The sequence below is a fragment of the Drosophila ananassae genome, chromosome 2R (assembly GCF_017639315.1).
Source record: "Drosophila ananassae strain 14024-0371.13 chromosome 2R, ASM1763931v2, whole genome shotgun sequence".
Lineage (NCBI taxonomy): Eukaryota > Metazoa > Arthropoda > Insecta > Diptera > Drosophilidae > Drosophila > Drosophila ananassae.
In genome coordinates this window covers 12,203,598-12,227,083 of record NC_057928.1, presented here as the reverse complement: position 1 = coordinate 12,227,083, position 23,486 = coordinate 12,203,598, and the positions used below count along the sequence as shown (strand labels likewise).

Genomic DNA, 23,486 nt, shown 5'->3' with positions numbered 1-23,486 from the left:
ACCCCCCCAAAGATGGGGGAGGTAGAGCCAGGATGGCAGACAGGATGCTTGGATGGATGGGTTATGGTTACTGGGCCAGACGTTCAATGTTTCCAACTCGTTGGCTTGGCTTTAAGTTCATTTTTACTGGGTTACCAAGGGGCCATCGTAAAAATTGCCTTTCAGCTTCTGTTTTCTACTTGTATATTATTTTTCCTGGCTCCGCTTTACGTTTCTGCGACGTCCCATTGCCCAGTGGCCTTTATGCCGGCCGAGTTTATTGTTTGCTTTCATTGCGTTTTGGCCAATGCCATTCTCACCACCTGACCTCCTCCTGGCCCATCCTGGGCCCATCCTGGGCCTCCATCCCCCGCCTTCAGTTCCTCCTGCTTGCTTCACAAAGTCCGCAATTAAGGGCGCCGCAGCTTATTTACGGACTTTGACGCATACGCGGCGTATGCGCAATTTGCATGTATGGAGCGCTGGCTATGGCACTGGCATTGGCTCTGGTTCTGGCTCTGGCAATGAAAATGTATTTTTGTGCTGGATATTCAAGCTTTTGTTTGCTTAAATGCTCGGTAATTAAAATTTGTTGGGGCCAGTTGCGCTCAAAGGTACGGAATGTTGAGTTATTTAAAGGTCAGGTGTGTGAAACGGTTCTACATTGTATTGCAAAAGTGGCTCTAAAGTTTAATAGTTTTTCTGGTTTTCCGGCTATAAAGTCTTTAATAAAAATTTATTATTTAAAAAATACATTATTTACCCAAGAATCTCTGAAGCCATTAGCCGGTTGGTTGAAAAATGGCGCTTAAATTCCGCCTTTCAACACATATAATCTGCATTTCATGATTTATTTTTTTATGATTTATTTCGTTAAGGGGAAATTTCATTTTGCATTTTTTTCCTGCTGTTTTTTTTATTTGGGTTACGCCTACATATATAAATTTTTCATTATATGGTATATTGGCCATGTATTTTATGGAAGGCAATGCCGGGTGATGGCTGATGTTCGGTTGCCAGAGCGATGTCAACAGAACGTTAAGCGGGATTAGGACCATCGTTTGGAGCTTTTGTTTTTTTCCCAGACATCATCAACAAGGTGACATAAGAGCAGTGAGCAAATAAACAAAAACACAAATAAAAAAGAGAAGGACCCAAGGCAGATACGCGCCAGTCCATAGCCCACAGCCCACAGACATTGGCACATCTTAACACGGCCATATTTTGCATATGGCTTTAATGGCGGCTTAGCGGCGTAAAAATAGCAAAAGTCGCTTAGAGAGCCCATGAACTTGTTGTGGGTGTGGATGTGGGGGTGGGTGGTATCTCCTCCGACAAGGCCAGGACAAAGGAGATACTCGAACAAAGTAGCTCTTGTACCGACAGCTTTGTTTTGCTGTTTTGGAGCTCAAGGCTCGAGGCTGCCAAAATGCGCAGAAAACTTGGAGGCTGCCTGGCAGGGAGGCAGCCAGCCAGGCAATTGCTGCCGTCGGCTGAGCAAAGTTTTTAATTAAAATAACCAAGCAATAAAACAGCACAACACACTCTCCAATTTAAGGGATACCTTAACCCTTTCCCCAAATTAGCAGCGACAATATTCCTCCTGGTCACATACATGCAACAATACAATAAAATTCAAAGCCCTGAGACGCAATTAAAATTTAAGAGCAACCCGAAACCATTTGCTATTTGCTACGTACTTGGAATATTTATCATGTCCAGGGCAAAGGTCAATGCAATGGCCTTGAAAGGACTAACGAGTGAGGAGTAAGGAGTAAGAAGTCTACTGCCAAACCCTCGATGAGACAATGGACTGGAAGAATACGCAGAACAGAACAGCGTGAACTCATTAAAAAATGTTAAAAAACGCAGTGTTCTGGGCTTGCAGTTGAAAGCCTTTCTCTCCCTCATTGCATAATGAAAATTTCCCAAGTGAAAAAAAAAAAAAAATATTGTGTATATAAAATTGAAATTGGCCAACAAAACTTGGACTGAAGTCCCTCTTAAAAGAAAAATTTTCACAGCTTATGAATGGAAAATAAAAAAAAATGTGAAAGTGAAAAAAAGCGGGAAGAAAAAAAACCGAGAAGGAAAAAACAGTGATGATGCGTTGGCGTGCGGCCTGGAAGCTCTGCACCAAGATTGATTGATGACATGACGTCAATTTGCCCAAGTCCACTTCCTCTGGCACCCACTCGTCCTGGCATTCCCCAGAACTGTATATGCAAAGGGCCAGGATGTTGTCGGCAAAAACCTAGACGCCAAGGGCGTGACCAGTGAGACATGGGCCCGACTACTTCGACGATGAAAAGACAATGAAAAAGGCATTAAAACTGTGGTCAAGCCAAGAAGGATAACAAAACCGAAGGAAAAAAAAGAATTATCATTCTGGGCGGGATGAGAGATGATGTGCCACTCGGGGGCGTTCTTGTGGTGCATGTTTGGGGCTTGTTTGGGGGCGTGGCCCTGGGATATAATAATATACAAAAGACCAAAGCTCAAGGAACCCAACAAACTTTGGTGTTATTTTAATGACCGGGCTAGGGCGAGGTAGAAACAATGAGAAATGGCTTTTTTTCACCATTTACCATATAAAGTGAGTGTGGAAGTGGGTCCTTAAATACTATATTTAAAAGTAAAACCAAATCCACTTGTCAGCTGGCTAATGTTTTGGAAAAAAACCCCTTGTGATCTCATAGAATTTTAATTTCAACAAGCATTAAAGCAATAAATATGTAAATTTCAAACAGAAGTGATAGAAATTATTATTCAGGAATCAACATGCGATAATCATTATTTCCTGAATCACCAAAGCCCTTAATTTTTCAACCATTAATGAAATAATTCCGGTGGACTTCCTACATTTTCCCGTCCATTTGCCAGCAATCATTATAATAACGATAAGTCCACTGTTTATTATCTTTCTAGGCGAACGTTATGCATGATTAATAAAGTTATTATTGTTGTTTGCTCGTTTTCGGCCCTGAAGCTGTCATGGAAATTATGCATAATTGGTGTCACTGTCACCCCAAAAACACACACACACTCCCACACACACTCATCGCAGAGACCCATTGTCCAGAGTCCTTTCCCAGAATTTAAAATTAAACATCCAACAAGAATAAAAAACCTGACACATTCCTGTGGGTGTTTAATGAACAGTGGGTGTCCCTAGAACACCTTCCAAATTATGCAGAATACAAATTAAAGTTTCATGTATCTGCACCCAGAAAAAAGGACACAAAGAAAAGGAGAAATAAAAATGAAAATTTTTGGGGAAATAAAAATGAAATTTTAAACACATACCGCAAACGCAAACAAGTCGATGGCAATGTCGCATCATCAACACAAGAGAGGCAAGATGTCCTTGCCGACTGGCTAGGTGGCTGGTGGCTGGCGGCTGGTGGCTGGTGGCTGACTGGCTGGATGAGTCCTTGTCTACTACATCATGCTCCTTTTGGCGGTTGGCATGCCTGGCACGTCCTCTAATGCTGCGACTGCAAAGATAAAAACCAAGATATAAAGCATAAAAATCGGCCCGGCAATTACTTCGAGTGATGGCTTTCTAATTTAGGGCTTAATTTGTGTGGATTTAAGGCGCATGCCGTCTACAACAAATATATTTTTAAGCAATGCCATCAAATTTCGCCCAAGAAAACAGGTATCCTTACAAAAAATAAAAAACAGAGAAGAGAAGAAGGAAAACCAAAGAATTCGCAACACTTTATGGGGCCAAAAATGCCGTGGACCCTTGGGCACGTTACGTATACGCCCCCAATGACATGTACATAAATTTAATGCTAGAATCGCTCTGCTCGACACGACTCAGCCAAGGGTCGACTGTGGATCCGTTTTCGTGGGTGTTATTTTCGTCCTTTTTTCGTCCCTCTACCTCCTCTCCTCCTAGCAGAGGGGGGCTACTGTATAGTCCTGTCGACGGCGTAACATTTCCGTTTTGGTTGCATGAATATCCGTTTCCGTTTGGCGATTCCACGCACTTAGGTTGAATGTCCAAAAATAAAGTAAATTAGAGTGCGCCATTCGAGTTCGCTTTTTATCCCATTAATTGTGTTTGCCTGCTTTTTTAGCCTGAAGAATGTTAGGCTGTTAGACTTGTAGGCGGAGGAGTGCTCCTTTTCGTGGTAATCCATGTTTGATTGCTTCCAGGAGATTGGTATTTGCCAGATTGGATGATTGGCCATCGACTGCCGGAATTGCTGGAATGCCTATTGAAATATTCACACCATAGAGATTTATGAAATGCCATTAGCTTTAAAACAATGCCAGTAGACTCATTCTGTGTTGTTTTGTACGCAAGTTTTGAATTTCTAATTAAATAGACAGACATTTTCATTGCCCCGTTGCCGGATTAAATCCATTTTAACCTGCTAATTATGTTTCTTTGCCAAATGGCAGGTCGAAAACGTTTAAATCCAAATTAAATCCAGAAATCCAGAAGCTCCAAAAATCAATCTAAGACTGTTAATTAATTTCCTTTTCAAAATCAAATCAAGTCGCAGCCAGGGAGCTGGGCTACCAGCCGGCTGGACCGACAATATCCTTCAAACTTTCTAATCACAATGCTGTCAGTATTGGGATTTAAAGCGTTTTGTCCTGGCGGCAAACATTTTTGAATTGGCAACTGAAAGTCAAATCAAAGCCACAGGCAAAGTCCGCATGACACAGAACACAAATGCACGTCAACAATGTCGTATGTTGCTTAGTTGCTGTTGCTGTTGCTGTTTCTGTTGCTGATGTTGCTGCTGTCGGAGCAGGCAATTGCACATGCCAAAGCAAATGTGAAACGGCAGAAAAAGGACCAAAGGACAACCTGCAGGATAGCAGATAGTCCAAGCTGCTGGTAGCTACTCTACACGGAAAATAAAACCGATTAATGCTTGAAAAACAATTTTAAATAAAAAGAAATCCAGTCTTTAGCCTGAAATGAAAATCCAAAGACCTTACTATAAAAACTATTAACAGTTTGAACAAATTCTAGTTTCTTTTCTAGTGTAAAGATGAACAGGACATTGGAAAAGGATAAGAGGGGCGTGTCTGGGAGGGCAAGTATGAAGCAACAATGCAAATGGAAATGTGCAACGCAGTGTGCCACACGAAGCTACGCTCCAAACGACAGAACTGTCAAAGTGACGTTCGTCCTTTGCGTCCTGCCAGCCAGGCAGCTATCCAGGCCTGTCTGCCTTTTCGACCAAACCCATGGCCAGTGGCTATATGCCACTGCCAGCTGTATTTGCACTAAAAGCTTTTGTTAATGGTTGCGTCAATATTTTGCCATGCTTTAATAACACAGGGAACGAGTAACAGAGAGCGGAAACGGGAAATGAGAACTGAAAGTAAAAAAAAGGACGACCAAGCACCACAAAACACTAAATTCATTTTCTGCATTTGACGAATGAAATCGAAATCGAATACAAAGATGGCTGGCTGTAAGCCCCAAACCCCAAAAACTGTGAGCGAGAAACACAAAAACCGCATAAATTCATTTGCCAAGTGAGATGAGGGCCACAACTGGAGATCCAAAAACCCTTTTTCCAGGGGTCCAGGTCCAGGTCATACCACACATTCACATATTTCCTTTGCTTTCTTTTTTTTTGGCCAAAAGCATCTCTAACCGAGTTACCAACTGGGTTGCTGTTGCTGCTTTTTTTTCTCACATCTCTCCGGCGGACAATATAAACTTTACACGTACCATCCTGGCACATACGGAACAGTATACACACAGCATTGGTAGAGGCTCTCCCGTTTTTTGGAATTTCTGGCACGTAAAACATCAACGCATAAATACAAAAAATACGCTGGATAAAAATACCAGAGCTGGGTAGCTGGGAAGTTGAAGCTGTCGAACGGAGATGGTCGGAAAAGAAATGGCATTCGCCGATCAAAAGACAACACAATGTGGCGCGAATTCGATGCCAACATGTTGAGCTGAACACGTAGTCGGTTGACTGATTGGGATACAAGGACACTGGGATACATTGATGCGGAGTGCATTCGATTGGAACTGGTTACTCTGGTTCGTCTTCAGACGACACGCCATTGAGGAATCGTTGAACCGAGCAACTGATTGGAATTGGAGCTATTTTTCCCAAAAAGGTGCAAAAAATTAATAGTTTTTTTTTTAAATTTAACTAAAAAAGCTCACAAATAAATTATGCAGATAACCCTTTTAGGCATCTCTGTTATCCTCTTAAGCCCATATGCCAATAAAAGCCATTTTTTGTGTCGGATTTTCCACTTTTTTTGTTTTGCCTCGCTTTGGAGAAAATTCAATTTGTTATAATTTGAAAATTTCATTTTTTGTTATGTAAATTCTGTCGATAAGCTGTAGAAGTATGCCTAAGAAGAACGGATTTTCAAAGGAGGGCCACCCATGTCCTCCAAGGAGGCGCCACAGAAAAGCAATTTGCGGCAGCTTAAATGTCGATGCATGGCATCAACGATTTCTGGTTATGGCAAACGGCATTAGTTGCTGCCACCGAGTAACATACATATGGTCGAGTAACATACTACACGCCGAGCTATAAATAGGACGACACGTCTCAGGATATTTTTAGGCTGCCACTGGCCCCGCCACTGGCGAGAGAAAAAAAGGGTGTGCTGGAAATCCTAGCCTCAGGTTGAGCCATAAAAATAAAGTTCTGTTTGGGCAGCTAAAAACAAATTGCAAACAATAAAGGCAGGCCCAGTCAGAGGGGAAGAGGCCCAGGACCTCCCAGCACATGTCTCGGCCCCAATCAGGTGCCAAAAAAACTTCGCAGTTCACCCAGCCAAATTGTCAATGAATTGCCCTCTGGGAGTGGAGATACATACTGCTCTGTACAATGATTGTTTTCTTCGATAGGTATTTGCTTTTGTTATTTGGTCATTGATTCGGGCATCCAATAAGTGTCGTGTCCTTGAACAGCTCCTTGCTAATTTAATGAAATTCGTTTTCATTGTCTGTCATGGCGGGAGCCATATCCTCCTGTCCTCCTGTCAAATGAGCTTCATAAGTTTCCCTTCTCGCCCAGTCGTGGGCTATTAATATAAATCCCGTTTATTGGTCCTAGCACTGCTCCTGCTCAGTGCATCATGGCGTATGATTAATATCTACAAATCGCATTAAAGCCTTTCATGGGTGGGTTCAGCAATTCAACAAACCTAATCCAGTTTATGCTTTTTATCGGTCGCATAAAAGTATACGATTATTATTACGACTGATGGATGGGTGGATGGCTATGTGGGTGTATCCAACAATTGCCAGGAACAACAATAAATAGGAAGCTCTGGGAAATTTTAGCTCAATAACTCAATCAGATTCCGACACACTAAATGTATGTGGAGTCTATGTACAAGCCAACATTTTGATATATGGTTGGGAGAAAATAAAAATACAACAAGGAATTGATGTATTGCAGGGCAAGAGTATACTTTAGAGAGTAAACATTATTTTTGATGTTCTTTGGAAATGCCAAGAACTCCTCCTTAAAGATTTTAAAAGAGAAAAACTTGTAGTTTAAGGTGGAAAAGTTTAGGACCATTTTTATATCTGACACACATCACCCGTGTGCAATGCCAACATCATAAAAATGTTATAGTACCCCCAAGTTAGTGTAATAAAATCCTGTTTCGTTGGCTCGCCTCTGGCCTCCACGCCACGTAGATATATTACAAAATCGATGAATCAAAGTAAATTACCAGAAATAAATGAGATAAAATATGTGTAAGCGAGGTGGCTTCCACCTGAAAAGGGGACAGGGGAGCTGTCCGTTCGGCATTTCCATTGGAGGGCGAGTGTATTAGCTAGCTGCCAGTTGGAAGTTGGAGGTGTTTGATTTAGCTAAGCCAAAAGCGGGACAGGATAAGCCAGGCAGTCCGCTTCAGGTCAGTTGGCCTCCACCTCAAGGCAGGACGCAGGATATGGGAGCAAAGGTAATCGGAGGGGCTTGGCAGTGCCAGCGATAAGCTCACCGCCGCGGCGGTTACTAAATGCCATTAAAAATGGTTCGCTATCACACGTCACTCTCACACACCCATACTGGCACACACACATGTGGCACAGGAAATTGAAAAAGTTGTGTGTGCCAGGACATCCGTTTCAGCTGTGTTCCCGCTCGAGTTGAGTGCGCTGACTAATTTAATAAGGCATCACGGCGACTTGGCCACTTTTTAGAGCTCACACATACGCGGGCAATGGCTCAGCAGGAACGGAGACAGGAGGGGCCTTTCCAGGATAACGATTTCAAGCCAACACCTGGATATCTTCAGGAAATTAATAAGTAAAGATAAGAGTGTCGGTTAGAGATATGAAAATTGGCAAGTAATAGGGATCACAATAAGTTTCTCAAAAATAAGCCCCCCTTTTTAAGAAGCCACCATACGCCACTGTATCCTTCAAAGTCCCCAATTGCCACTCTAGGCCAGCGCTCTTTAAAACTTGTTCCTTTCGGAGTAATCATATAAATATTCCTTTGTCAGAGTGTTAGTTTACACACACATCCTTGTGCGTGCCAAAAAAGTTTTGCGTGTCGGATGTTTATTAAAAACTTGGCCTACTTTCGCCCTGTCCACCACTGCGTATACGCGATAAATATTACTTTTGTCTGGGCGGCAAAGTGAAATTCACGGTCATTCTTCGGTGCGATTGTATTTTTCAGATTTTTTGTGCTTCCCTTTTTTCGAATTACCTGAAAGGACTTGGAGAGAATTTCTGAGAAAAGGACCTTAATGGAACACCTTTAAAGGCGATTTGCTTACTGCCTGCGGTGTGACTTTAATGAGCTCAGAGACCTCCCCGGAGAAATGGCCAGGCAGGAACAAGCTGGCAGACGGTTGCCAGGATAGCCTTATGGCTTCCGACAGGACTAGGCAGGACTTTTATTGTTTAGCTCATAACGTAATTATGCCATGTATGTACGAAAAATAATCTGTTTTGTTGAATTTGTAAACTAAATTTGCCACAACTTACTTCCAATTAAAACAAACTTTTTGCGTTTTTAACTTTTGAAACTTTGAAAGCCATTTGTCCGTATTTTCAGTGGCCGGGCCATGAGGTCTATGGGGAGATCCTGTGGAGCCGGTCCCAGCAGACACGGTCCACTTATGCACACATCATTATTATTGTGTGGCCCAGTTCGAGCTGCTCCGTAGTGGTTTCTTGCTGTTTAATTTATCGCACAACCGACTAAATATGTTTGCTTTGCTCGCTCCTGTGGCTCCTTTTGGCTCAGTTTCGCCTCCTTTCCGTTTTCCGCCGCTTCTGCCTCACTTGGCCCGCTCTATTATGGGCATAATAAACTCATTAAAACGCAGCACACTGGCCAGGACACTGGTGGACTGGCGGCTGTCAGCAGCGTCATGGTCGAATCCATATGGCCCAGTGGCGCGACTTGACGGCCCATTGTGGTTTGCATGCCCACGAGATGGCTTCTCCCCTTTCAGGGTAACTGTTTACATTTGGAGGGTTCGCCATCGCCATCGACATAGCCATCGTGTTAGCGTTATCCTTGCTCCTCTGGTGGCTAAGTGGGTCAATGTGCCCTGAACTGATTAGTGTCAGTCTAGTGCCAGTGGCCAGTGGCCTGTTTCCTGGTGGCTTTAACCCACCAAGTATGAAGGAAACGGCCATCACGTCCTTAAAGCCATATGTCCTGCCAGTCTGCTGCCAGATATCGTGCATAAATTGGGCAACAAAATCGATAAGGACATTGCGGCGGGTGGTGGCTCGTAAATTATGCCACGCCCCTGCCATAACGAGGCCAATAATTCAGGGAATAATTCTCGCCACATTTTCCCAACTGATTTCTCCTTTTTGCCAGTTTCCCCGGCCCGGTTGGCCAGCTTTGCTAACTTGTTTGCTTGCCATGTTGTTTGTTGGTTGCTTTCGCCGTATGATTATTTCCTTGTTGATGTTTTGGGCCGCAGGGTTTTTCCTCTTTATTTTTATTTATATTTTTCCCCCATTCTTTTTCTTCTCTGAATATCAAATAAAAATTGTTTATGTTTATGGGCATGGCTGGGTACCCTTTTGGTCCGAGCTTATAAATTCCAACTTTCCGTTTCTCAATTCGAACTTGTTTCTTCCATTTTTTTTCTCATAAATAGAGAAAGAGTGAGAACCATGGCATTTTATTAATAAAAAATGTAAATAATTGATTAGAGAATTGTTCATGCTTCTCCTTTTTTTTTTACAGAATACAGAACATTTTTTGTGTATTTTAAGACTTCATTAAACTTTCAAAATCAATACTTGTTCCCCGTTGATTTTTTCCAAACAAAATTTTGTTTGGCAACTTCATTTCGGCGTTTATTGACAAGGACAACTGACAAACAATGAATGACAAACGGTCCTGCAACAAGGACAACAAACATCCAAAATAACAACAGCTACAAAAACAAGAGTGCCAACAACACGTTATAACTTTTTATCAAGTTATTAACTTATCTAATTCGATTATGGATCCTAGGTTCCTGGGGAAAGGAGGGAGGTCCTGCCAGTCCTGCCGTTTCTGGAGGCAGCCTGTTCGTGTCAGAGGCGCGCAATGGCAACGTTTACGTAGCAAGCAATTCAATTAGAAATGCGGTGGCAACAGCAGCAACAACATGGCGGGCCACCAGTAACAATAACGGTAACAAAACCAGCAGCACAGCTCACTCAAAATGGCTGCCTAGACAAACAAACGGCGAAATGAGCGACAGAGACAAAGACAAAGAGCGAGTGAAATGGGGAGTCAACTGGCACACACAGACTGACAGACAGACAGGCGGGCATGGAGGCAGGCAGGGCTCTATCAAAAAATGTTAAGCAACAGACTGGCAGACAGACAGCCAAGGACAGAAACCCAGCTGGTCCAAAAGATACCACTCTTGCTTTCTCTCTCCCCTTTCCTCTTCTCTCTCTTTTTCACATTTGTTTATGCGACAGGATTTTCAGTATAATAATAATAAAATAAAGGTTTAAATATTTTTTCTGGGTTTAGGAGTTTAAACATACATATTCTCAGATTAAGTTTGGGTGATTTTTAAGAAAAATAATGTATTGTTTAGAGTAATTTAAATTTAAAAAATATTAGTATAAGAAACATTAAAACCTGTCTTATAAATTCTTATGATTTTTGACAGTTTTTGTACAGAATAAATTCCAAAATGTACAACCATTTTGTAGAAGCCGAGGCTCCATAATGGATAAGCATGCCTCTACATTTGAAATATGCCTTCCAAATGAGCAATCTCCCACATTCCACATTGAGATTTACAAATTACCAAAACACAATTGCCACACACTCCCCCCCACACACACAATACACACAGTCAAGCCAAAAATAAATAATAATATTAGGCATATATGTGTGGATATTCATCTCTTTGCCTTGTAACGCTGCCGGCGCTTGTCTTTGTCAGTTAAATTTTTATGTTTTTGTTGTCAAAGCCCATTAAACTGTCTTCGTGCCAGGACACTCCCACTCCGCCACTCCATCGCCCACTTAGCCTCTGGGCGGGATAGACAGGCCTCTCAAAAATACACAAAAAAATACACACAAAATCGGGGGAAAAATCGGAGGGAGGCTGCAACAAACAAAAAGGAAAATATGGAAAAAAGTTGGCCATTTGTCTGCCACTTTGGTATTGTCAGTTATAAAGTTTTAACCTTTATGGAGTGTGGCATTGCTGTTGTGGCACATTCTTTATGAATTTATTTTTCACAAATATATATTTAAACTGAAACAATAAATTTAACTGCAGCCATAAGTCAAAAGAAAAGTTTTTCCAAAATATGATATAGATCCTACGTTTATGTTTCGGAAAAAAGATTTATTGAGGGGCTTTACAAAAACATCTATTGTTGTCACGATAATTACAAAAACTTTTGCTTTTTCGGACATATTTTTAATGGCAGTCCTTTTGTCCTGAATCGGGGAAATTGATTTGCAAAAAAAATGTACAAAATATGATAATAAAAGACAGACAATGGTCGCCCATGCCAGGGACTTTTCCAATCAAACTTGTATTTTTTTTAGACCAACGTTATTGAAAGCTGCTTAATGCGCAAGTAAGCTGTCCATTATTCCGCAACATGTTTCTTTCTGGATAGAGGGAGGGAGTGACAGAGAGAGAAAGTGGGCCAAAGGGCAGGTATTGGCCAACAAAGGCATTCAAATTTGGCCAACCTACTGGTCTGGGACATGGGGGCGTTTGCTCATGCATTATGCGCATTGTTTGTCGACTGACAAAAGCAACTTTTATGTTCTTCAAAATTTGGTTATCAGCTCGGCAGGGAAAAAAGGAAGGAAAAACAGGCAGCATTGTCCGAGAAGGAGACGCATAAATCACGCAAACAGGACGAACTGAAAGGTGCCTGGGTCCTGTCGTCCTGTCGTACGTGTAACTGCATAAATATGATTGATATCGGCCCAGTGGCACTAGTACCTTGTACGATTTTCCTCAACAGCAATACCAACTTCAATTACGTTTGCCAGGAGGGGGATTAGAGGGCGGGACTGGTGCTGGGAATGTCAAATGTGAGACGTCTATATCATCCGGCTTTGGCAACAACTTTGAAACACCATAAATGCCTAAAACGTCGCATTGTTGCGCTTGGATTGTGTCGAAGAAAAGCGAGACAATGGGCCCCGGGCTCTGAATGGTAAGCGGTACAAGGCGGTGGGGAGATGGGGGCCTTGCCAGGCCATGTCATTGTTACAGCAACAATTTTCCTTTAAAAACCAGCAGGCGGCAGGAGCGGCAGGATGCTACTTTCCCCCAAAAACGAATCTCCCTCTTGGATGGCACCCTCTTAGGCTTTAAACTTAATGTTTGCTAATATAATTAAACGATTTGGAGATCCTTCACTTCACTCAAGGATTTTTAAATTAATTTTCATTGTCTTGTTGGTCTTAATCCCCGCCTCCCCGCCTGTGAGGTTCTTTGTTTTCTCCCCTAAGAGATTTTTCTTTAGATGCTCTTCCATCAACCATACGCCCTGTTGGTCTTATTAAAAGTATATCCTGCTTCGAGTTTGATTCAATTTAAGTAATAATCTTAGAGCCTTTAATAATTTTAAGAGATTCCGCCATAACAAAGCAACTCTGACGCACTGAATAACTCAAGACGTCAAAAGGATAAGCCATCTAAGTGAAATTATAGCATGACCATTGAGCTTTAAGCCAGTGGCTAACCGAGTCTGTTGGTGCACTGACAGCGACAAGGACACCGCCAAGAGTTAACTAAATGCTCGACAGTTGCAATACAAACGAGCGGATGCAGGAGGGGTACCCTGACTTGAGGAGGTCCTGTCAGGGGGCGACGTGCAGAAAGCCAAGGCCAGGAGGCATCTCTCTGGTGGATGCTTCCGCCGCTGTCATTCGCTTAAAAGTTTATTCCTCGCCTGCCACCGACAGGCGCAAGGCGAGTTGAATACTCAATGTCTGGTGAGCTCCTTCTAAATATCATTCTGTCATGCTTTCGTGGCCCCCCTTCTTGGCCACCGCCACCGCCTTTGACTGTGGCCGTCTTGGCCTTATATCCGGTGCCGCAACACTTCCTGTTTACAATTTAAACTAATAAGCAGCCAGCATTGCTGACAACATCCCAGCTGGCATCGTTTTCATTTTTCAATTTTCATTCTAACGTTCATTTATATCACTTTTCTCTGGCAGAGGCTGCCTCCTTGCTTTGCAAATTCAATAAATTGAAATTGACATTCGGCGTTGCAGGGGGTTATGTGACATATAATCCCTTTACAGGCGAACACATATGAATATTGGAGTCCTGAAAAGGAAAAACAACATGTGGTACTTACAAAATAAGAAGTGTTTAAGTAAATAAATAAAAAGTTTGTAGTTTAAATTTTATATGAAATATTGTGTAAATATAGGTATCTTTGCCAGATTTTTTTTAAAAAGACTACCTAGTCCTAGTCCTAGTCCTAGTCCTAGATGGACTAAATATTTGCTCTGGATTGTAATCGTTGGCAAATATCAATCAGTAAACAGAAATCAAGCAAACTATGTAAGCACGACTCTGTAGAAGGCACACAGAGGAATACTAGGAGCACTTCATTAACCCGTTGATACAATGGCATGCCGGGGTCATTCATCAGGCCACTTCACTTGGAAAGGCCTGCCGCCTGGCCGCCTCCCAGCCCTCTATCCGGCTTGTGCACTTTCCAGCCGGGTTAAAAGGTGGCCGGGCTGGTGGGAGGCCACTTGTTGAAACGCAATTAACTTGAAGTATCAAAGAAAGTTCACAAATATTTGCAGATACTTCAGACAAAAGCGCAATCAAAATGTCAGTTTAACAATAAATTACATCAACTTTGGAGCATCGCGAGCTATTTTTAATAATTATTATGAGCAGGGATGAAGGGAAGAGGCACTGCACTGTCAGTCTGTCAACGTGCTTGGCATTGTCCTGGCAACAGGACCAAGAACACCAGCAGCAGTAGCATCACAATGTTTACGTTATCTCATTTAACACTTGAAAAACTTTTCCACACACACACACAACACACTCACATCCTTGTGTGTTTGTTCTCTTTGAGTGTTTGCCGCTTTTCAAGTAGCTTTTCCTTTCACCCACTTCCCACCCACCTCCGAGGCTCTGTCTGGCATCGCATTTGCACATTAACAGTGTGAAAAATTATGATTGAGCCATAAAACAGTCAGCTGCGCCCACCAGGTTTACTTAGGCCTCTCCAAGGACTTGTCACATGTGTGTATCTGCCTCGAAAATGGTGGGAGGGCATGGACCCATCTGCCATCAGCTGAACAGAAAGTTTTTTTCGGCGCACGAATGCCGCCAAAGAACAAGAAACAAAAGGAAATTTTCACTTTGTCCCGCTTCCGCTGCCTGCATCAACTTCGACCTCCTCCACTCCACTCGACTCGATATTTTCCATTTCCATTTTCCAGCTCCGCCTGAGCAAACAAAGTTAATCGGGCGACGCCAGTTCCCAGAGGAGTCGCAATTAAGCGCCGGGTTACCCTCCATTTTCCCCATTATTTTTTCCCCATTCTTTTTTTTTGATTTTTTATTGAGAAAAATCTGGGTATCTGTTGCAAGCTGTCAGTTTGATTTGAATTTCAAATTTTGAAACCAAAAAATCATAATTAAAAAAGAAACGGTATATATCACTCATACGCCATGTTGAAAAATTCATCAAACTATCTTTTCAATTAATAAATTCATAAACTATTCCCTAAAAAATCACCATTTTATACCCAAAGCCCTTCGATAGCCATTATTATATTTATGTACTTTAATAAACAGCCATTTTTATTCCCCAAAACACAGGATGGATGACCAATTTCCAGGATGTTTTTTTTACTCAAACGACAGTATGTCATAGTGTGTGTGTCACTCTCCTTTAGGGTTTTAATAATGAATGAGCCGAGACCTGCGGAGTCGTTTCAATCGACTTGGCCCCGTCCATTAATAATCCACATGGCATATAAATCAATCATGCGACAAGCTGATAAACATCCAACAGCTATCCAAATACATATATGTATCAGAGTGCTTAGGTGTACGAGTATCCGAATATCCGAATATCCGCGTGTGTTTACACTGAAACACGTAAACACGAACGTGTCGAGTAATTCGGGTTTGTCTGCAGAGGCATAAGCATTTATTGGATTTTATGCCACTCTGCGGAGGAGCAGCTGGTTGCTATTTTTAGTTATCCGTAACTGCGCAACAGTTGGAGCACCGAAGCTGAATCTATTTATAGTCCCAACGAGCAGAAGAGCTTTTCCGGCAATGAGGGGAATACCAAAGGCAATAGCATCCTGTGGGCAGCAGGATTCAGCAGAATAATTTGGATTTTCTATAGACATAACTTTATGCAGCTGAAGAATGTGCACTTTGGAGAATGTGAACTCTGGAATATGAAACTTCCTACTTGAAAATTATAACTCATACGCACTGTTGTCTGAACAAAAATATTACTCATACGCACTGTTATGTTAGTTAGGAAGTTACTATTTAAAGTTCTTAAAGCAACAGCGAGCTGGAGCTTATTCGGCACCATTTTGTGAAACTTTCTCTTCAACTGCCGAGTATGCAAATGCCATGGTTAATAAACAAACCACTTCACTTCGTCCTGTTTGGGTAGTCGACAAATCCGAGCCCCCGAAAGGAACAATTCGCTGTCATTCTTTGGCTGTTTCTCGAACTGCATCAGAATGCCAGGCAAAGTGGGCACCTGCTTTAGGAGGCTCCCACTTCCCTGCCTCCCACTCGACTCTACTTGGCTGTAATATGCAATGCTGTTGCCCTCGCCATTCTGCTCCACTAGAACGCTGGAAAGTATGCAATGCTTCTTTGCATTTCAAATGTCTAAAATGGAGCCGACGGGATGAAGGCCAACTGAGCCAGCGACGAGGAGGAACCAAGAGGGAGGACTTTCTTTAAGTGCTTTCTCCCACTCCCAGCTGTGTTTGTTCCAGGATCTCTGCCCCCGTCTGTCCCCGTCTGCCCTTAACCCATTTCATCTACCTTCCTATTTTTTTGGTGCGCACAATTACACAACAACAATAAAATCAAAAAAATACAAGAAGTACGAAAAAGGCAAAGGCAGCATTGTCGTAATCAGAAAAACGTAAAAATTTCTACAAGCAGGTAACGAAAATATTTGAAATTGCTTTTTGCTTCTGCCACCCCGTTTCTTGGCTTTGGCATTCCGTCTGCCTAATGGCGTACATTTTGGGCTACCCCAGTAGGGTCCTGGCTGCTGCCTCTCAGCTTTTTCGGTTTCGTCTTCTTTTATTTATTTATATATATATATATATATATATTTTGTTTTGGCTTTGGCCCCACTCCTTCGAGGGTTTTAACGATGTTGAGGACACTTCCACGTTGACATTTTTTGTTTCACCCGGAACGCAGTGGAACACAGGGCCTTCATAAGGTTAATTGCCCATTTCAGCCTTAATACTCTTCACAATCGAATGGGTATGTCAATAACTCCTTTTTGGAGAGACACCTACCGGTGCTAGAGTATTTTCGATTCGATCCGGTGGAGCTCTATTCACTGACAGGACAATATGTAGTCCTGCTCCTTGGCATATCGAATCCAGATTTGATGCTCATCGACGGCGACATAGCACAAATATTTGGGCACACAGCAGGCGACAAGATTTTCGTGACAATTCCACTGCCCGAGGTCATCGGAAAACGGCTGGAGGCTACTGGGGAGTGGCAGGAAGGTATCCCCCTGCCTTGCTGGAAATACGATACATGAATATCGAGCTTATGAAAGATACTTATTGTCGCATATTAGAGCAATATGAATTGAATACCCAATGTAAGTGAGCCCATTCACATGGCAACGAAAATGCCTTCCCATAGCTGGGGGCATTCCATAGCCATTATAAGGGCAAAGTCAAATGAGATCGCATTACTAAAGATTTTCGTTCATTATGAATGAGGTCTTCTTTCAAAATGGCTAGGAAAAAGGATACTTTGTAGAAAACTAACCAAAAATTCCATACTTGTTCAGCCCATCTTAATTTTCTCTCTTGAATGCAGAAATACAAAAATAATAATTCTAGAACTTCAGCTGCAGCTGTAAGCTATGCTAGTTTTTACTTTTTGCCAAAAACTGACCACTTTTCTCCAACTGACCACAGAAACCGCAACAAATACTGGCCAACAGACAAACAATCGGGGGAAAGCGTTTGTCAGAAACAATTCCTGGCAAAAAAGCCAGAAAAACACACAACCAAAATGAATTGCTTAACTGCAATAAACTAAAAATAATTATGAATAGGAAAAGTTTTCTTGCTGTTGCTGTCATTAACAATAAACATTTTTCTTGCAATTATTGTCGTTTTCTGGAAAATAACAAAATTCAATGACATTCTGTTAGATATTTTTTGGGAGAGTATCCTTTATGCAAAACAGCAGTGACAGGAATGAAAAAGGCAAAAGTCCTGGCACTGAGAGTGTTTTTAATGAAATGCCCACAGAAGTCTTTGAAGTTGTCCACATTCAATTGGAGAAGCAAAGGATCAAATGGAGGGGGTGTCCTGGTGGTGCGTTGCCAGGACAAGCAATAAAGCACACAAGTGGCAAACGGCAAACGACGAACGGAAGCAAAATGGAAATTATGATAAGAAGTTCGGAAGCATTCAAAGCTGGACAGTCATTAAAATGGAACTGGGACACCAAATTATATAGTCAACAAAAAAAAAGAATAAATAAATAAATAAAAAAAATAACAAAAGCATAAAAACAAAACCAGAGTTCTTTAGGGGAAAGGGTTCTTAGCCTGCGGTGCTTCTGGCACAAAATATTTCTCGATGCTAAGTGCTTCATTTAATTAACAAAGTTGACATGAAAGCATGACCCCAACCTCCGACCCATTGTCATCCCGCACGTCTCTCACTTTTTTTTTTTGGTTTATAATACCCTTAGCCATGGCCAGAGTTTATGGCTTTCGATAAAGAGCTTATTTTTGCCATTGATTGTATCAGAAAATAAATTTTCCAAAGGGTATTTTTCAAGAGGCCTTTCCTTTTTGAGGCTTTTTTTTTAGCCCTTTTCGCCGTTTTTTGGGCATGGCTCTTAATTGTTTGCGAGAACAGATGCTACCACGTATACGCCAGGTGGGCCGACGGTGGCATTATTCGGCTAATTTGATTCAAAATTTGCATTCTGATGGAATTGCACATGTACTGTTGACACGGATTTTGCATAAATTTAATTAGAATTCCCTGATTGAGCCTGTTGCCAAATCGGAGTTGAGTTTTAATTAACTGGGTGCGGTGTGGCACGATGCTTCTGGGCCTGTTGCCAGTGTTGTTGTTTATCTTTTATCAGCAGATGCTATAGTGGTTGTCTATTTATCGTTTTATGGGTGAAAAAAAAAAACACAAACACCCCATCACTCATACGCCATAAAAGCGGCCCCAAAAACAACAGCTGCACATTTCGCAGACCGGCAGCAAATTGCACGACACATTTCATATATCTATAATATAGGAGATACAAGAGTAATACGCATAATACCACGTATACGTGGTCATAATAGTTTTTCCCCATCAGATATCACATATGACAGTAGTCATTAAAGTCGCCTATGGCGATGGAACATCAAATAATATTTGCTCTTTCCCATGAAAGGAAAACGCTGACTTTTTCCAGATTTATCCCGACATATAAATAAATATTGATTCACAAAAAGTGATTGAATACTTTATGGCCTTAAATAAGCAGACTGGACATCATCCTTTACTACAGTCTAGTGCCAGGAAAAAAATTATTTGGCAAACAGGTGTTAATAATATATATGTATTTATGCTTTGGCCATGAATTGTTAATCGAAATAAATTTACTTTAAATAACTAACAAGGCCTGCCATCAATAATTAAAACGCAATGAATACTTTGATTGCCAATAATTGCATCGACGGCAACTGAAAGTGTCAGTGGCAGGATTGGCAGAATGTGAGAACTCGGCCCAAGGACTCACCTGGTCTGGTCAACTAGTGCTCCTTTAACTTTTATGACTGCATAAATTGGATGCAAATTTCACTAAAAGTTGATCCTTCTATCCTTAGAGGCTTCTCTCTCACTATATCTCTGTATTTTTAGTGGTCTTTTTGGGGGAATATTTTTGTGATTTCTATTTTGGCATAATGCTCGGTTGTGCACTTTTCGTTTTTCGCCTTCCGTTCCAACTTGAACAAAACATCGAGAAGCATATTTAATGGGGCATGTCCAAGGCTGGGCAAGGGATCGTAAAATAAATGGTTATGTTCTGTGGGCTTCCGACTGCATGGTGTCTCTGTATGGTGTCCTGTATCTAGGACCCTATTCGCTTTACGGTTTCGTGTTCCAAGTATGCAACAGTTGAGTGTGTGTGTGTGTGTGTGGGTGGAGGGTTGTGTAGAAGGGTTTCGGGCAAATGGATTTTTATTTTATCGCCTGGCAATAAAAAGCGAAACTGCAGGCCGCGCAACAGTTTGCAATTATGTGCAAATGCACCGTGACACCAAACGGTAGGGTGGTCGTGCTATCCTTGCTCCTGTGCTGTGTCCTGCAGCTGAATGTAATTTAATGCTTTTAATTGTTTTGGCCCACCTCTCTCAATTAACTTTTATTTAATTTGGTTTAGTTTGGTCGCGTCTCACTTCAGCTCCTCGGACTGCACGAATTCGTTTTTTTTGTTTTGCGACGCGCACACACTTTCACATTTCGGATGAGGATTTTTTGAGGATCTGGTCCTGGCTGGTTGGCTGGTCAGCCCCGACGGTTTTGTCACTTAAATTGTCTTGAAAAAAGTGCTCCCTTTCGGCTTCTGGCTCGAATGGCTCCTGTGTCCAGTATCCAGTATCCAGTATTCAGAACTACCTTCAGCGACGCCTGCCAACAGCGAACTGAGCTGCTCCAGTTTCGCGTTTCACCTTATAAGTCCGTGCATCTATCGCATTGTTGCTACTGCTACTACTACTGCTGCTGCTCCTGCTCCTGTGCTATCCTTAAAAGCGAGTCCCGTTCGCTTCCAGCCTGCTGATAAGAGCCTGTGTAGGTGTGTGTGAGAGCGCACCGTTAGGCATTTCACAGAGAGAGGGAGAGAGCGAGAGCATTGAGAGTGAAAGCTTGATAAGAGAGGTCAATTCGATGTTTTTTACAGTTGGATTTCCAAACTTCTACAAAGCTCAAAGGAAGTTTAGCCGTTGAGGGATTTCGAATTTAAGATTTTAATCTTTTGCCTTAAAAAATGATTAAAAAATTGCTAAAATTAGATTATAAATAAATCATAAAAATTAATTAATAATTACATTGCCAAACAATCCTTCTAATTTATTGATTGTATATGTTTAATAACCAAAAAATAACATTAAATAAAAATAAATGTTTTAAAATTACAAATAATATTACTTTATTGTATGTTTAACTTTTTTATTTACAGTTAATATTTAAGATTTTTAGAGACAATCCTCAGCACAATCCTTATCCTCAAAATCCTTTTATCCTTAGCTTTTTGTCATGAATGAACTCCCTCCTGTTGCATACGTACGGCCCAAGATGGCCAGGATCCGACTTGGCCTAGAAAGGAAACATAGAACTCCCAGCCACCTATGCACGCAAATACCACCTACCGTTCGTTTCCCAGCTCTCCGTCCGTCCATGAAGTTCAAGATGAAGGTTAACGGTAATCAGTGACAAAAACTCGAAAAGCTCCCAACTCAAGCTTTCACTCTCTTTCTCTTTTTTCGCCATGGCTCTCCGCCTAACATGTTGCTCTTGTTCGTCGCTCCGCTCTGCTCCAATTTCGATTTGTTTTGTTTCTTTTTGTTTTCCACCATGGCGCCCCAAAAATTATGATGAGCTCCATCAAGCGACGGCGCTTAGCGCGCGCTGGCTTCCTTCCTGCGTTGGCCACTCCACTCCCCACCCACCAGATACTACCTAACCACCAAACACCCGCCCACTTAACAGCCACCAGCCACCTGCTCACCCACCACACGACACTGTTCGCAAAGAAATTTATTATCAAATTTTTTCTTAAATTAAAATTATTAATAAAATATATAGGAATTATATTTGTATATCCTAGAAATGTATCCTACACAAGGATATAAGAAAGGATATAACTTCTTCCAGTGTATGTTGCCATTTGTGCGTCTGTTGGGTGGCCGAATCTGAATCCATGCGATACGGAACGCAACGACATGGCCCGGGACAGAGAACCCCGCCTCTCACTTGGGTGACCCAATTCCATGCCTTCGCGTACACGGCGCTCAGCAACTGAGACAACAGGACACCAGGCAGTATCCTAGCATCCCAGAAAGGAAACAACAGAGGCAGTAGCATCGGCAGGCCGTGTGTCCCGGATTGAAGGCATTTGGCTGTTGTGCCCACAGATTTGCAGTCATACCTTGTGCCTGATTGGCCCGGGACTTTGGTATTTTCTGTCCGGATGACTGAATAGCTGGATGCTGGGCTGCTGGGTCTGTGGAGGTGCGAATGGGACACATTTTTGCATCATGTGAAGGATGATGATTGATTGTTTGACTGCATCCTGGTGGATGGCAGGACTGGTACCCTTGGCAACCGCATCAAAAATTAAGCTGCTTAAACAAGCGACAATATCAAGGAGATGAACAGGAGGAGGCAGGAGGAGGTCCTGCCGTGGCGTGGCGTGGGTGGTAGGGGGTAAGTACGCCGTAACTAACTATTCTCGTTGCTCTCTTGGACTGTGAAAATGATAAAAGTTTTGTGCGTCTCCTCGGCTTGCCAGCTATCTCTTCTTAATTTGAGTTGGGCCAAAAGCAGCCAAAGTTGTTCGCTGTCAATGATGTGAACTTTTGAACTTTGATTGGTTGCCCCGCACACTCACACAAACAGATAGAGACTCAGGCACACAATCTTAGGAGAAAGTACACCTTTAGAAGCCTTTAATTATAGGCTTCTACTGGAACTATTTTGTTCAAGAGAAGTTTTAAGAACTTTGTATGGACTTTAAAAGCGTAGCTATGGCGTTAAGTGGAAGTAAGTAGAGTCCTTTTTGCATTTCCTTTGGAAAACCCCCAAGAATGTTGTCCAGCTGCTTGATTAAAAATCTAAATAAGCAAGCAAATGCCTCAAATACCCAAGCCACTTCAACTGAATGCCAACGATATCCTGCAGGCACCTCGACAGAATGCATTTTCCAGCTTCATTAGATTGCCGGCAGAGACAAAAGCCAGGTGCACTTAAGTCCCAGTCCAAAGCCCCCCCAGATAAGCGACTTAAGCCGACTAGAAAGGAGCGGATTGAATGCAAATTAAATGGGCAAACGCCAGAATGCCAGAGCGCCTGAAATGCCAGGTATTTTTAGACGGGCCAAGTCAACCGATACAAATCACTTTCACTAATTATGCCTTGGCAGTGGCACTGATGGCTGGCGAGTTATCTAAAGAGTCCTGACGTCGTGGGCGGTCAATTGGCGACGGCAAAAGGACACGCTGAAACAGAGCACCTGAGCACGACAAAGTTGGACTTGCTTTTCCTGGGACACCTAGCTGCAAAATAAAGTCAAGGATATTTAATGGCTTCCTGGATTCATGGTACATCACACTCACGCTACCATCTCTTCTCTCAAAAAACGAAATAAAATCAAACTAAAATTTAAGTGAAATGAAATGAAAAAGCAGAGCACACATTTGCGCGCCACACGTTGCGACAATTTTCGGCTGGCCGAGATTAAGTGAGGCGATAGTCCAGCAAGGACCACCTAGCCATGTCTGGGTCACCTGCCGCTCCCTGGCATAGTCCACTGTCTGTCACTGTTGTTTCTTTTTTTGTCCACCTTTGAGGGAGTGCCACCATAGACTGCTGCCATTTGAGGTCACGAAACGCCCTGACCCCATCATGATCCAGTCTCGGCCCGTCTAGCTTCACCAGCTCTGTGGCTTAGTTTAATTAAAGTTCTCTTGAAAATTCGACATTCGCATTATGGCTCTGCCTGGGCTGGTTGTCAGCCGAAGCTGGAATTGAGTAATTTATTTCTCCCTAGGCAGC

At 42.3% G+C, this 23,486-nt stretch overlaps 1 protein-coding gene across 3 annotated transcripts in view; it reads right to left on the bottom strand.

Annotated features, from left to right (window-relative positions):
* LOC6506500 (BAI1-associated protein 3) overlaps nt 1–20,469 on the bottom strand; it is a 43,078-nt gene extending 22,609 nt beyond the window's left edge. Inside the window, exons 1-3 of one of the 3 annotated variants that reach the window (XM_032454132.2) lie at nt 20,061–20,469; nt 19,450–19,703; nt 3,286–3,476 (exon numbers count right to left, since the gene is read on the bottom strand). The gene's annotated coding sequence lies outside the window, so the exon portion shown is untranslated. The remainder of the gene's footprint in view (nt 1–3,285; nt 3,477–19,449; nt 19,704–20,060) is intronic. The other 2 variants (XM_044714456.1, XM_044714457.1) reach the window with 2 other exon arrangements.
* Between the last annotated feature and the right edge of the window lie 3,017 nt (nt 20,470–23,486).